Below are 13313 nucleotides of genomic sequence, written 5' to 3'. Positions count from 1 at the left end.
ACTATCATTTCCCCCCAGAAGCCACTGAGAATGACTTCATGTGAGGCTGTAGAGCAGTTGTGGGCAAACCTGGCCCTCTAGCTGATGTTGAACTACAACATCATTCCCAGCCACAATTTATTCCCAGCCACAGTTTATTGTGGCTGGAAATGATGCCTTATACTGAGTCAGACCATTGTTCCATCTAGCTCAGTATTGTCTACAAAGACTGGCAGCAGCTTCTCCAAGGCCGCAGGCAGGTCGGAGTCACTCTCAGCCCTATCTTGGGATGCCAAAGATGGAACTTGGAACATTCTGCTATTCCCAGAGCAGCTCCATTCCCTAAGGGGATTATCTTACAGTGACCACACATAAGACTCCCCATTCATATGCAACCAGAGTGGACACTGCTTAGCAAAGGGGACAATTCATGCTTGCTACCACAAGACTAGCTGCTCTCCTCTCCATTTTTAGGAGGAACAAAAATGCTGGTGAGTTTGCCCTTTTAAAAATTCTTTCTTCATTTCACCATTTATATGGTGAAATATTGTCTTGGGTGCTGGGTATTTAAGCGAATTGCATCTTTGTCATGAACCCCACCACCCATTGAGATCATCAAAAGAAGTCTGTCTGCAGTTGCCACTGGATCGTCTGGTGGCTACTCAGAGACAGGGCTTCTCAGTTGCTGCCCCGATGCTTTGGAATGTGCTCCCTGCTGAAGTAAGAGCCTCCCCATCTTCGACAGCTTTTAAAACATCTTTAAAGACACATCTGCTCACCCAGGATTTTAATAAAATATTGTTTTAATAGTTTTAATACTGTTTTAAAACATTATCTTAAAATTTTTAGATGTGTAATGTTTTAACTTTTTGGTAATTCTTTTGTTTTAACTAATGCTTTATTTTTTTCTGTTTTTACTTTGTTGTAAACTGCCCAGAGATGTACGTTTTGGGTGGTATAAAAATATGTTAAATAAATAAATAAATAAATAAATAAATAAATAAATAAATATCCTACTCTTTCTCCAAGGAGGTATAGAGCAGTATACAGTACATGGTTCTGTTTATCCCCACAACACTGCTGGTGAGTTTTGCCCTTTTATTTGTTATTTCTTCATTTTTACATTTATATGCTGCTGCTCCTTCAAGAAGCTCAAAGTGGTGTACAAGGTTCTGTTTATCCCCACAACAACCCTGTGAGGTAGGTTAGGTTGAGAGATAAGTGACTGGCCCAGAGTTATCCAGTGTGATTCATGGATGAATGGGGATTTGAACTCGGGTCTCTCTGGTTCTAATTCAGCACTGTAAGCACTACACCACACTGGCTTTCATATGAACTTCTTATATTAACTTGTCAGCTGAAGAGGAGGATAAAAAATGATAAAGTACCAAATACTGTATATATAGTAAAAGCCAGTCTGTTGTACTGTAAATAAATAAAAGCCTGCGTAAATAAGAACAAACCTTAGCCTAATGCCTGAAATTCTTTTAAGATGTCATAATTTTGATCCCATCCCTGAAGAGAATGCCAAAATGGCTTCTAATGTTTGTTGCCTGTGCCTGGGTGCTGAAAATGGGGGGATTTAGAAGCAGCACCCTAAAATATCTTTAGCTGTATAAGTGTATAGCCTGCAGAGAGCAGTGATTGGTGAGGCAGTTCTCTGGTGGGAGAGCATTAAGGCAGTGGCATAGCTAGGGTACTGGGGGCCTGTTTTTGGCCCCCTCAGTAATACATCCCCCCCGGAGGTGCATATCCCACAGCAGCGCACGTGCCCTCCACAGTGGCAGTATGTGAGCCCTCTCATGGCGGTAGCACACACACCTTCTCTTATTACCAGACACTGCCCCTTGCCACACTGCCGGTCCCCCTGCCGCTGTGTCCCCGCTGCTCCTGCTGCCACCATGCCTCCACTGCCCCTGCTTCTCCTGCTGCCCGCCATCACTTGCGATCGATCTTGGGAGGCACTCAGAAACAGGCAGGGAGACCTCGTTTTGTTCCTCTCTCCAGAGAGGAATGGAGCAAGGTCTCCCTGCATCCAAGTCAGGGGCGTATCGAGGATGAGGCAGGCAGGGCATGTGCCCCGGGCGCCACTTGAAGGGGGGCACCATTTTTTAGAATTAGAAAATTAAAAATAATAATTTTAACCCCTAGGCCATGCCAGGCCTCGCAGATGTCATTTGAGCATGCATGGCAGCCATTTTGTTTTTAGCGGCCATTTTTAAAAAAAAGATTATTGTAAAAAATGGCCACCACACATGCTCAAATGGTCCCTGCGAGGCCATAGAGGCCAGCGGTGGGAGGGGGAACCTTTGCAGACCCCCCCATGGCCTTTAGGAAGTCCCCCAAAGGGGCTACAGGTAAAACTTTTTAAAATATATATATAATTTAAGTCACTGTACACATAATTAGTTTGGCACTGTGTACAGAGAATCAGGGCTTGTGAATACTGAGCTGAAGCTTATGAGCTAGGATTGTATTCATTTGCTCTTACTTTGCTTTTTGTGATAAGTGAGCTAAATGTGATGTCTTAATAATATGGCTATTAATGGTGAGTTTGTCTTTGAATTAGTGTGAAATCCTTAGTATTAAGGGACACTGGGAGTTTCTTGCTCTCTTTCTCTCATTTTAACTGTCTTTCTGAAATACTAGAATATATTCCAAGCAGTGACACAGTATACTCTGCATATCCTTTAATTATTTTCAGAGTATCTGGGAAAAGTCAAATTCTCCATTTATTTTTTTAACTTATGTAATAGTGATGCTACAATGCACAGTAGAGAATTAGACAGGCACTTCTGTTTAGTTTTCCAAATACATCTCCACATAGTATTTGTGTATTTCATGAGCCCCAGCATACTGAAATTTGTAGTTTTCCAGCATTTTTTGGTCTGACTACATCCACTGCTAAATAGTTTTTGAAATATTAAAAGATTAACGAGCTTGACTTGTATTTTTCAGCTGATATTACGGTAAAGTTATCTGAAAGATGGGTGTCAGATGTTTGGACAGCGGGCACAATTTCAGTGCTTGCCCTAGGTGCAATTTTCCCTAGATACACCTTTGATCCAAGCACCTCCTGAACCCAATGGGTTGGAGAGCACTCATTCACTCTGATGCTGTGACAGGGCACATGGTCGCCCTCCATTTCCATTGGGTTCAGGAGGTGCTCAGAAAGAGGGAGGCCCCATTCTGGAGAGATGAACAGAATGGGGCCTCCCTGCTCCCAAACGCTCCCAAGTCTGAGGGCAAGCGGCAGTAGGTGGCAGGAGCTGCAATGATCAGCAGCAGGTAACGTGAACCGCCTTGGCAAGTGGGATGGGGTGGGGTAGTGCCAAGCAACTGAAAGGCCCTGGAGGGGGGCATCTCTCTCTCTCTCTCTCTCTTTGAACCCAGGCAAATACTAGTAGCTCCATCCTAGGATTAAGGGGTATACAGCCTCTCTACTTGGCACTTTCCAGACTAGCTGCTGGAACAGCAGCAAAATGCCTCTGTTTGGGCAAGTCACATTTGAGATGTAAACAGCAGGGGGAGCAGTCTCACAGCTACTAACAACCCGAAAAAACAGCAACTTTTCCACGCCGGATGTACGACGTCCTAGTTCTATACTGCAGCAATTAAATTCGCAACAAGGCAGTGGAAATGTGAACAGCACCCTGCTGTCCCCGTAGGGACATGGTGTCACAATGCAGGAAGTGTGGAAGCACACTTCTGAGATTCGTCCTGACCCCGTTGTAGGTTCTAGTCTGGAAAGCGCCCTGGTAACCATTGGGAGGCAGAGACGGGGCATCTTAGTCATCACTGTGGTTGATGTGTGGTTGCTTACTGGCTAGTACAAGCTAGCCAGTTAGCAACCAGCTAGTCTGTGCAGGCTGCTGGAATCAACAGAGACTACCGGTCAGTAAGCAATCATGCTCTTGCACAGTGCTGACTGAGAGACCCATTGTCTCCACCACCACCTCCCTGCAGTTACTGGTAAGGAGAGGCAATCTGCCCCACCTACCTAGATCATCCCTTCTCATCTATCGGCATTTCCCACCAAGAAACCGCTTCAGTGGGTGCTGCTGTCTGCAGACACAGAAACAGTTGAGATACATAATTACAGAGATCCACTGTGAAAGTTCAATAATCTTGATTACCTCTGGGAAAACGAAGTGTTTCCCCACTTTTCTCTTGGCATCAAACTGAAACAAGTAATAACCTGGCCCCATGATGTCTATATCCTCCTGTGTTTAAATGACAGAGCCTGAATTGAGACAGAAGGCTGGAGGAGTTATACCTCCGCTTAATTCCCTTTTGGCCAATGAGATGTTGCTTTGTTTTTGGGAGCGCTGGGACAGATCCCCGGTGGCTTGAATAATCCGGCAGAGGTTATGATAACAAACAGCTAAAGCAAGTGGAAAACACGCCGTTTCATCATTGCACACAGAGGCTTTATTATGCTTAACATAGAGACAGGCATAATTTTTTGGATGGAGTCATATGTTGAGTTGTCCAGCATCTTATCCCAGACTCCAGTCTAAGATTGCACTAAGTAACAAAAAACTCCCCAAACATTTAGCTAGAAAAAACAGCAAGACCCAACCTGGGAGGTCAAAGATTGGAAAATGGATGGGCCAGTTCAGAGGTGTGGTGGCTGAGTCTTTTGGCAACTTTTTTGCAACTCAGATCCAAAGTATGAGATAGTTACCACTCCAGTGAACAGCGCAGTGCAATATGCAACTGCCTTGGCCTTGGCCTGTTTTTATTATTTATTTAAAATACCTTCATACTGCTTTTTCATAAACCATATCCAACATGACCCACAATGTGCTCAATAAAGACAATAAGATTTATGTAAAGGAGACCCCACTGGAGTTTAGGCAGTTTCACTCATTCACCCTTGCTTCAGTGCAGGTCTGGTAGTTGCTGCCACCACTCTGCTTTCAGAGAGACCTGAAGTCTGGGGCTGAATCAACTTTTGGCGAGTCCCCTCCATCCTCGCAGAGTGGGAGCTGAGCTTGATTCCCCCCCCCCTTTTTAGGTAAGTTTCCCTATTAAGTAGCTCAACCAAGCACTCAGCTCATGGGGAGCGGCAACTCCAGAGTCTCTGAACATGCACACACAAGAGGCGAGATTGTTCTCTCAAAAGATTACTGTATTAATCTACAGGAAGGAACCAAGGTGGGTTGGGGAGTAGGTAGGCAGTAGTCAAATAAAGCAAAGGTCATTTCTAGCTCCTAACACATTCTACAGTCTAAGCAAAGCACTTGCATACCTTGGTGATGGGTGGTGCAGCACGTAGATGGAATGTAGATGAACATTTTAAACAAGCAACACACTTTTAGAGAGTTTTTTAGGTAAACACCTGGAGGGGCACTGCACACCTTCCACCAGTCAGAGGTAGGCCAGGAGGGCTTAGTTTGACAGCTCCTCAGCCAATGAGAGGATGAGATGCCCTGGTGGACAGAGGTGACTCTGAGACTGCCACCTGTCTGTAGTTCAAAGAGTTTTCCAGTTACCATCCCCACAGGTAGTTGGGGTGCAAAGTGTTCATTTCTCCTGTGCAAGACAGGATTAGGGAATTGGTAAAGGGCAGATCTGTTGGATGCTGTAAATGTGGTGATTCCGCTTTTAGGATAATGGAGGCTAACTCTCATCAAGCCCAGGGTTCCTTCACAATTTATTTGGACAGCATGTAGCATAGATGGCATGTTCTCCAGAAAGTGAACCGTGCGGCTGTCTTGATACAATTCTGTAGTACGTGGACTGACATACTGAGTAGGCCTGTGCACGTTTGCAAATGTCAGGATTGGGTCCAATCTGATCTGATCCCACAAATGTTGGTTTGGGGTCCTTTGGACCCTTTAGAATGTTGGGATCAGGATGGGGGTCAGGGTCGAGATCGGATTTTTTTCACCAAAAGTGCCCATAGGAGTCTATGGGGAAAGTTTTTAAAAATCACCAAAGAGAGAGAGAGAGACACACACACCTCTAAAAGGAGAGCTCTGAAATCTGCTCCACAAATAGACAAGGATGGCCAGAATCCATGTATTTAATTACAAGTGATTCTGAGCAGCCTTTGATTTTAGATTAATTTTTACATGTAACCAGTAAATCGTATTCATTGTGAAACCCAGAAGAAAATTAACATCAGATAATCACACGGGAAGTGATGTAACATCAGAGAATCTCAGAGGGAAATCCAGAAATCAGCCACTTTATTTTTAAAAATGTGAGTGAAAAAAATGGACTAAAAGCTTTTCAAAAATGAGATAAATGCATGGGCAGGCAGGTGAGCAGAAGATGCAGTGGGTGGGTTGCCAGATGCAATAGTGTGTGTGTGGGGGGGGAGGGAGAGCAGACTCCTGCTGCCATTTGGAGCATAAGAAAGCTCCAATTTCTCCCAAATGCAGTTGGAGAAGTCTGAACTGAAATGGGCTTCCCTAGTTGCACAAATACAGTTACATGATCAACTGCTGTTACTTCCAATGGCAGTCAATTGTGAAAGATCATTTGCCCAATTTCTCGCATTTCCTCAAGAGCATTCTCGTGCAACTGCACACATGGTTTGTTACAAGGTAGACGGAATGTTGCACAGTATGTCAGCCACTGACTGATTTGTTAATTTATGATGTTAAAAAAAGTAGTCTATATATGAAAAAAGAATATAGGTAACAGCAAAACACAATAAAAACAACTGATAGATAGATGGATAGATCTTTATTGTCATTGTCCTGTGCAGAACAACGAGATTGAAAAGAATCTACAACCACTACTACAGGACCTAACAAGAATAATCTAAGCATATACCCATATGCCTCCCTCCCATCAACCCACTAAAAAAACTCTAAAAACTAAATACAAAAAACCCCTCAGAAGCTGTGTTTTGCTGCGTTCAAAGCTGAGACCGCTTTTGGGTAGAAGCTACTCCTCAAGCGGCTGGTCCTGGTCTTTAAGACCCTATACCTCCTTCTCGAAGGCAGAAGCTGAAAAAAATCATTTCCAGGGTGCGTGGGATCCTGTGCTATCTCTGCAGCTTTATTATAACACCTAGTGGCATAAATTTGATCTAAGGTAGGAAGAGTACACCCAATTATTTTCTCCGCAGTCTTAACAACCTTGGACAGCAGTGTTCTTTCTCTGGCTGTACAACTCTGGCTGTACAACTGCTAATAAATAAGAGCAAAGGAAACAGAAGCAAGAGGTAAGTCAGCTTGCTTGCCTGATCCAGCAAGACTCTTATATTCTCCCCTGACCCGGCAGTCCATCACTGGATGGAAGAGGCAAGATGCTTTTTCTGCCCAAACCACCTCCCATCTGGCCACCTCCCATTGACGATGCTGGTCCATTTGAACTAGCAGCAACTGACATGGGAATTAGCAATAGCAATAGCAATAGCACTTACATTTATATACCGCTCTATAGCCGGAGCTCTCTAAGCGGTTTACAATGATTTAGCATATTGCCCCCAACATTCTGGGTACTCATTTTACCGACCTCGGAAGGATGGAAGGCTGAGTCAACCTCAATTACTCCCCAACAACAACATGTATTGCAGGCGATTGGTCTAATTATGAGTGTCAATCACCCACCAAATGCAATGTTGTGGAAGGCCCTTAGGAATGACATTTCCCACTATATATGCTCAAGAAACAGGCATTTTTTAAATTTATTTTTTGCTCTGTGAGCTTCCACAATGAGGGAGGGAGGATCCGTTGGAAAAGCATGACTTTCATTTATTAAACACAAACTGATGGGAAATCATTTCTGACCACAATGGTACAACTCTTCGCAAATGAACTGACTGATTTCTTCTTGGCCACTCCCTCAAAGCTGTGCTGCCTTTTATTGGGAGCACCATTTGACCACTACAAATATCTTAAAGGGTCAAGCACAACCTCCAGGGAAAGTAACTTTCCTGGTAAGGTACCAAATATCTCATTTTTATTTTTCCAGCTAAGCAAGCTTCATTACACTTCCTAATAAGGACATCCAGATTCCCCAGATGGGGAAAATACATTTTTTTGTGCTAGAAACCACTTTGCTTGACCCTCAGCGACATGTTCCTGCTCTAACGAAGCACTTCCAAAGCGTGGAGAAGGATGTGTACAAAAGTGCAAATGTGCCCCCACTTGGGAGGGAGCGCACACCAATGCAGGAGCTGGAGCCAGGGGCAGAAGAACTGCCATTAGACAACGAGCAGCAACGATGAAGAATAATAATATTTATATACCACTTTTCAACAAAAGTTTCCAAAGCGGTTTACATAGAGAAATAAAAATAAATAAAGATGGATCCCTGTCCCCAAAGGGCTCACAATCTAAAAAACCATGTTAGGCAGCCATGTGCAGTGAACATGGGCCACCTGAGGGGCCAGGGTCATGCACTGCAGCTGCCCACCCCCTCCTTCCATCATCAGTGCTGGTAAAAAGCCAGTGTGCATGCAGCCAGGATCGGGGGAGCCTGGCCAGGGTACATGGGGCAGGGCTGGACTGTATGCCTCCTTTCAACACTGGCAAAACCAACAATTGTGCAGGGAGAGATGAGGATAGGTGATTGAGTCAGGTGGTGCATGGCTCTCCCCAGACTCATGCACATTGACTCCTTGCCAACATCGATGAAGGAGGGAAGAAGGGAGACAGGCAGGCAGGTGGGGGACTGCAGAGGTCCATGGTGGGAGCCAGAGCTACTAAGAAATCTAGCTGTGCGAAGGGATGTGCACGAGCTGTTCATGCAGGTGCAGGCGGGGTGGGGAGCAGTTCCCTTAAGAAGGAGGTAAGCAGGTCTTTACCTGCTCCGTGGCTACCCCTCCACTTTTCTGGGATTGGTGCTCGCTCAAGCAAAGGCCGCACATGGCTTTGGCACTGTTCCCCACAGCCTGTGCACATGGCGTTGGCACGCACATGGCTGCCAAGCATAATGCTGCTGACCACGTATGTGTGGCAGCCATGTGCGTGCCGACACCGTGCGTGGAGGCTTCAGGGAACAGTGCTGCAGCTGTGTGTGGTCTATGCTTGAATGAGTGCCACACCCGGAAAAGCGGTGGGGCAGCAGCAGAGCAGGTAAGGACCTCCTTCCCGCCCTCTTAAGGGGACCACTCCCTGCCCTCACGGAACTGGTTTGACTGTGGGCACCTGAACCAATTCGGCGCTTCCCAAAGGAGACTCCAAACTGGCTCGTGCACATCCCTAGCTGCAGGCCACCAGCCACATAGCTACACTACTGGCTAGAGCTGAAAGCCAGTGGGTGTTAGGAGTGTTCATGGTACACTGGTCTAAGTTCTGGCCACTGTAAAATATAATTCCCCCTTCTAATATGTGCCATGCTTAGCAGAATATTTCAGGTAATGAGCAGAAGTCAAATTAGTTGCGAGTGTCGGTGAACTTTGTCTATCAAAGGACTGTTAAATCTAGAGTGATGAGGGGGATAGATCTGAAAGGGGTTCATTTAATCCTCTCTAAAACGACTGCTAGATGCCTCCCGATTGTCATTTGTCTGTGACCAGAGCAGTTTGGAATTAAATTTACAGCTGGGAGATCTAGCAGGATGTTTCTGCTGTTTTTCATGGGATGCTTGAAAGAAACAGGTGCAGAGAGTTCTGTTTCCTTTTTGTCCTCTTGGGCAGAAAGAGTTGGATTGGGTATCATTGCACTGCCTTGCTCAATGCCATGCCAGTGAACTTGGGATATCCGTGGCCTTTCTTCTCAGCCTGGGAACAAAAGCAGTGATACAGCAGAAATTTACTCCTCACTGGATGCAAACAGCCCAGACACAAAGTAAAGGAGAGAAGAACCCTAAGGAGGATTTCCTGAGCTTTTGAGAGGAAGGGTGGGACACAAATGCTAGGTAGGCAGTAGAGTTGCCTGTGGTGTTTTTTTGACTAATCCATTCCTTGATCCAGGTCAGCTTTTGAACAGGGCTTTAGTTACTTGTATTCCAGTCTTGGAGTAGAGGCGGGGCTAACAAACAGCCAGCAGTGAGAGCACGGAAAAGCAGTCTGCACTTGCATCTCTGTACATAATATCTATTTCATCAAACTATTAATATTCCTGATTCAACTCTACTGACTTGTCCTTGCATACTACAACTCTTTCCCTTGGATTCTACATTGCCTACTTGTATTTATTAACTTTTATATCCTGCTTTCTCTCCAAAGAGCCCAGAATGATGTAGATGGCTATGTTTACCCTCACAACAACCCTGTGAGGTAGGTTAGGAGGGGAGACAAGTGACTGGCTCAGAGTCACCTTCTACTACAGATATTTATATACCACTTTGCAACAAAGGTTCCCAAAGCAGTTTATATAGAGAAATAAGGATAATTAAATAAATATGGCTCCCTGTCCCCAAAGGGCTCACAATCTAAAAAGGGACATAAGATAAACACCAGCAACAGCCACTGGAGGGATGCTGTGCTAGGGGTGGATAGGGCCAGTTGCTCTCCCCCTGCTCAATAAAGAGAATCACCATGTTTAAAAGGTGCCTCTTTGCCCAGTTAGCAGAGTTTCATGCCTGTACAGGTATTTGAACATAGGTATGGCTTTCCCCGTTTCTGTTCCACCACTCTAACCACTACACCACGCTGGCTTCTACTTTACTTACTTTTGAAATTATGGTATCCAGGTGCATGTAGGCAGAGCCTTTTGTGTCAGGGATGGTGTTTACAGCCCTCTCACCACACACCACAGTTCTCATCTGGATCAGCCCCTACTCCCTGCAATTGCTGCTTACTAAAGATAAGGGAAGCATGTCACTCCCAGTGCTGTGTTCAGCTTAACATGTTGTGTGACCCTCAGAGCTGAAGGGCCAAACCACATATTACATTAAATCTGCAGTTTGCCCTTATGTTCTTATTTTTTCTTTCTTTTGGAAATAGCAGCTGTAGGAGGGAGCAATCAGAATTGGGACTGAGATATGTGGGGCAGCTAGATCTAACTCTTCTCCACGTGCTGCAGGCCCAAGAAACATCTCCCACAAATCTGTCATTTGCCCTGCGTGGGAAGCTGCTACCAGTGCTCACGGCACCAATAACTGTCATCATATTAGTACCTATTTCTTTGAGGATACCACTTTAACACAACTACTCTTGTTCTACAGATATGGCTGGAAGAAGAAGCCCTCTGTGCCACGCGGAAATGTGTCCCTGAAGGTTGTGTAGCCACTTCCTGTGGAAGGGGAGGGTGTCAAAAATGGCTGCTTCCCTGCTGCACCAGGGCAGCTAGTTGACAAGTTCTGTTAGGCTGCTCTTTCACTGCACCGGTGAATCCTTGCTCTCTATGTCAGCCAAGCAAAATAAATTGCTTCTGCACACAAGACGTCCATTGATTTTTGCCTGGGGTTCTCGAACTTGGGTCCCCAGATGTTGGTGGACTACAACTTTGATCATCGCCAAGCACAATCGCCAAAGGCTTGGTGTGATGGGAATTGTAGTCCAACATCCTGGGACCAAATTTGAGAACCCCTGCTTTGTGGAATTCACTGTTGCAAGAAGTAGCAATGGCAATAGGCTTAGATGACTGTTAGATGACCTGGTTGCTTGTGTGGCCCTGTAGAGTCTGGAGGAGGGTGTGGCATCCCTCCTGTGGGGCTTAAGAACAGCCCTGCTGGATCAGGCCCAATGCCCATCTAGTCCAGCATCCTGTTTCACACAGTGGCCTACCAGATGCCACTGGAAGCCTACAGGCAGGAGTTGAGGGCATGCCCTCTCTCCTGCTGCTACTCCTCTGCAACTGCTACTCAGAGGCATCCTGCCTCTAAGACTGCAGGTGGTCTATAGCCCTCCGACTGGTAGCCGTTGACAGACCTCTCCTCCATGAAGTTAGCCAAAGCCCTCTTAAAGCAATCCAGGTTGTTGGCTGTCACAACATCTTGTAGCAGAGAATTCCACAAGTTGATTATGTGTTGTGTGAAAAAGTACCTCCGTTTGCTAGTCCTAAATTTCCTGGCAATCAATTTCATGGGATGAGCCCTGGTTCTAGTGTTCTGTGAGAGGGAGAAGAATTTCTCTCTATCCACTTTCTCCACACCATGCATGATTTTATAGACCTCTATCATGTCTCCCTGCAGTCGTCTTTTTTCTATCTATCTATCTGTCTATCTATCTATCTATCTATCTATCTATCTATCTATCTGTCTATCTATCTACATATTTTTATACCACCCAAAACGTACATCTCGGGGTGGTTTACAACAAAACTAAACTAAATAGCCCCATGTGTTGTAGCCTTGCCTCATAAGAAAGGTGCTCTAGACCCCTGATCATCTTGGTTGCCCTCTTCTGCACCTTTTCCAGTTCTACAATGTCCTTTTTTAGATGTGGTGACCAGAATTGTACACAGTACTTCAGGTGTGGCCACACCATAGTTTTGTAAAATGGCATTATGATATTAGCAGTTTTGTTTTCAATCCCCTTCCTAATGATCCCTAGCATGGAATTGGCCTTTTTCACAGCTGCTGTTTTCTGTCCCCTTCAGGGGATGGCAGAGGTGAGAAGGGTCAAGGCTGGTTGGGTCCCAGTGGGGTTCAGACAGCAAGGCAGGAAGAGCTGCAGGGAACAGCTCCTGGGATACAGCTAGGTGGGCAGACCAGGAAACAGGAAGCAAGGTCAGAAAGGGGGTGGGGCAGGAAGTGCCCTGTCAGCTCTGCACGGGGGTATTTAAAGACAAGGCAGCCTATGACGAGGGGATGCTTCTGAGTATGGGAGTTGGGAATTTCCCAGGAGAGGGAACTGGCTGAATGCAGCAAACCAGGAGGAGGACTCAGGTCAAACTAACCTCCTCCCCTGGCTGTTCCTGAGGCTGACCTTTTCTGTGCCTACCCAGTCATTTTGGAGTTCAAGAAGGGCCAGGAGCCCCCTGTCCCCTGATATGACTTTAAAAGGACATTAGTTGAGTTCATAAAGAAAGAGTCTATCTGTGACTATTTGCTATGACAGGTGTATGGAGCCTCCAGGTTCCGGGCAATATACCACCAAATGCCACTTGCTGGGGTGTAGCAACATGCATGGAACTATTGTAATGATCTCAAACATGGATTCCTAAATATTGTTGGACTATGATTCCTATCATCCCCATCCATAATGACTAAATCCTTGAGCTATTGGCTTCATGACCAGCTTGTGGGTTCCCTGGAAGCTCTTTTTGGCCATTGTGGGAACACAGATGTCAGATTCCATGTCCCTTTGGGGTGACCCAGCACGGCTTCTCTTTTGTTCATGCTGTACATTTATTCCTGCCCAACCCACTTTTGGCTGCTGTACGCAAGCCTTCCTGCTGAGCCTGTGGGTGTTCACTGGTAAAGAAGATCGGAGATTTGTCGTCGTTCTCCTGCTTTCTACCACATAACCCTTTGAGTCA

General features: G+C 45.6%; 1 long non-coding RNA gene across 2 annotated transcripts in view; it reads right to left on the bottom strand.

Annotated features, from left to right (window-relative positions):
* The window catches only part of LOC128325148 (uncharacterized), an 89249-nt gene that overhangs the window by 33306 nt on the left and 42630 nt on the right, over positions 1-13313 (bottom strand). The window lies entirely within an intron of this gene.

Source organism: Hemicordylus capensis, chromosome 4 (genome assembly GCF_027244095.1).
Source record: "Hemicordylus capensis ecotype Gifberg chromosome 4, rHemCap1.1.pri, whole genome shotgun sequence".
NCBI classification, from domain to species: domain Eukaryota; kingdom Metazoa; phylum Chordata; class Lepidosauria; order Squamata; family Cordylidae; genus Hemicordylus; species Hemicordylus capensis.
The sequence above is the reverse complement of the archived record's forward strand: the minus strand, read 5'-3'. Positions and strand labels throughout refer to the sequence as shown.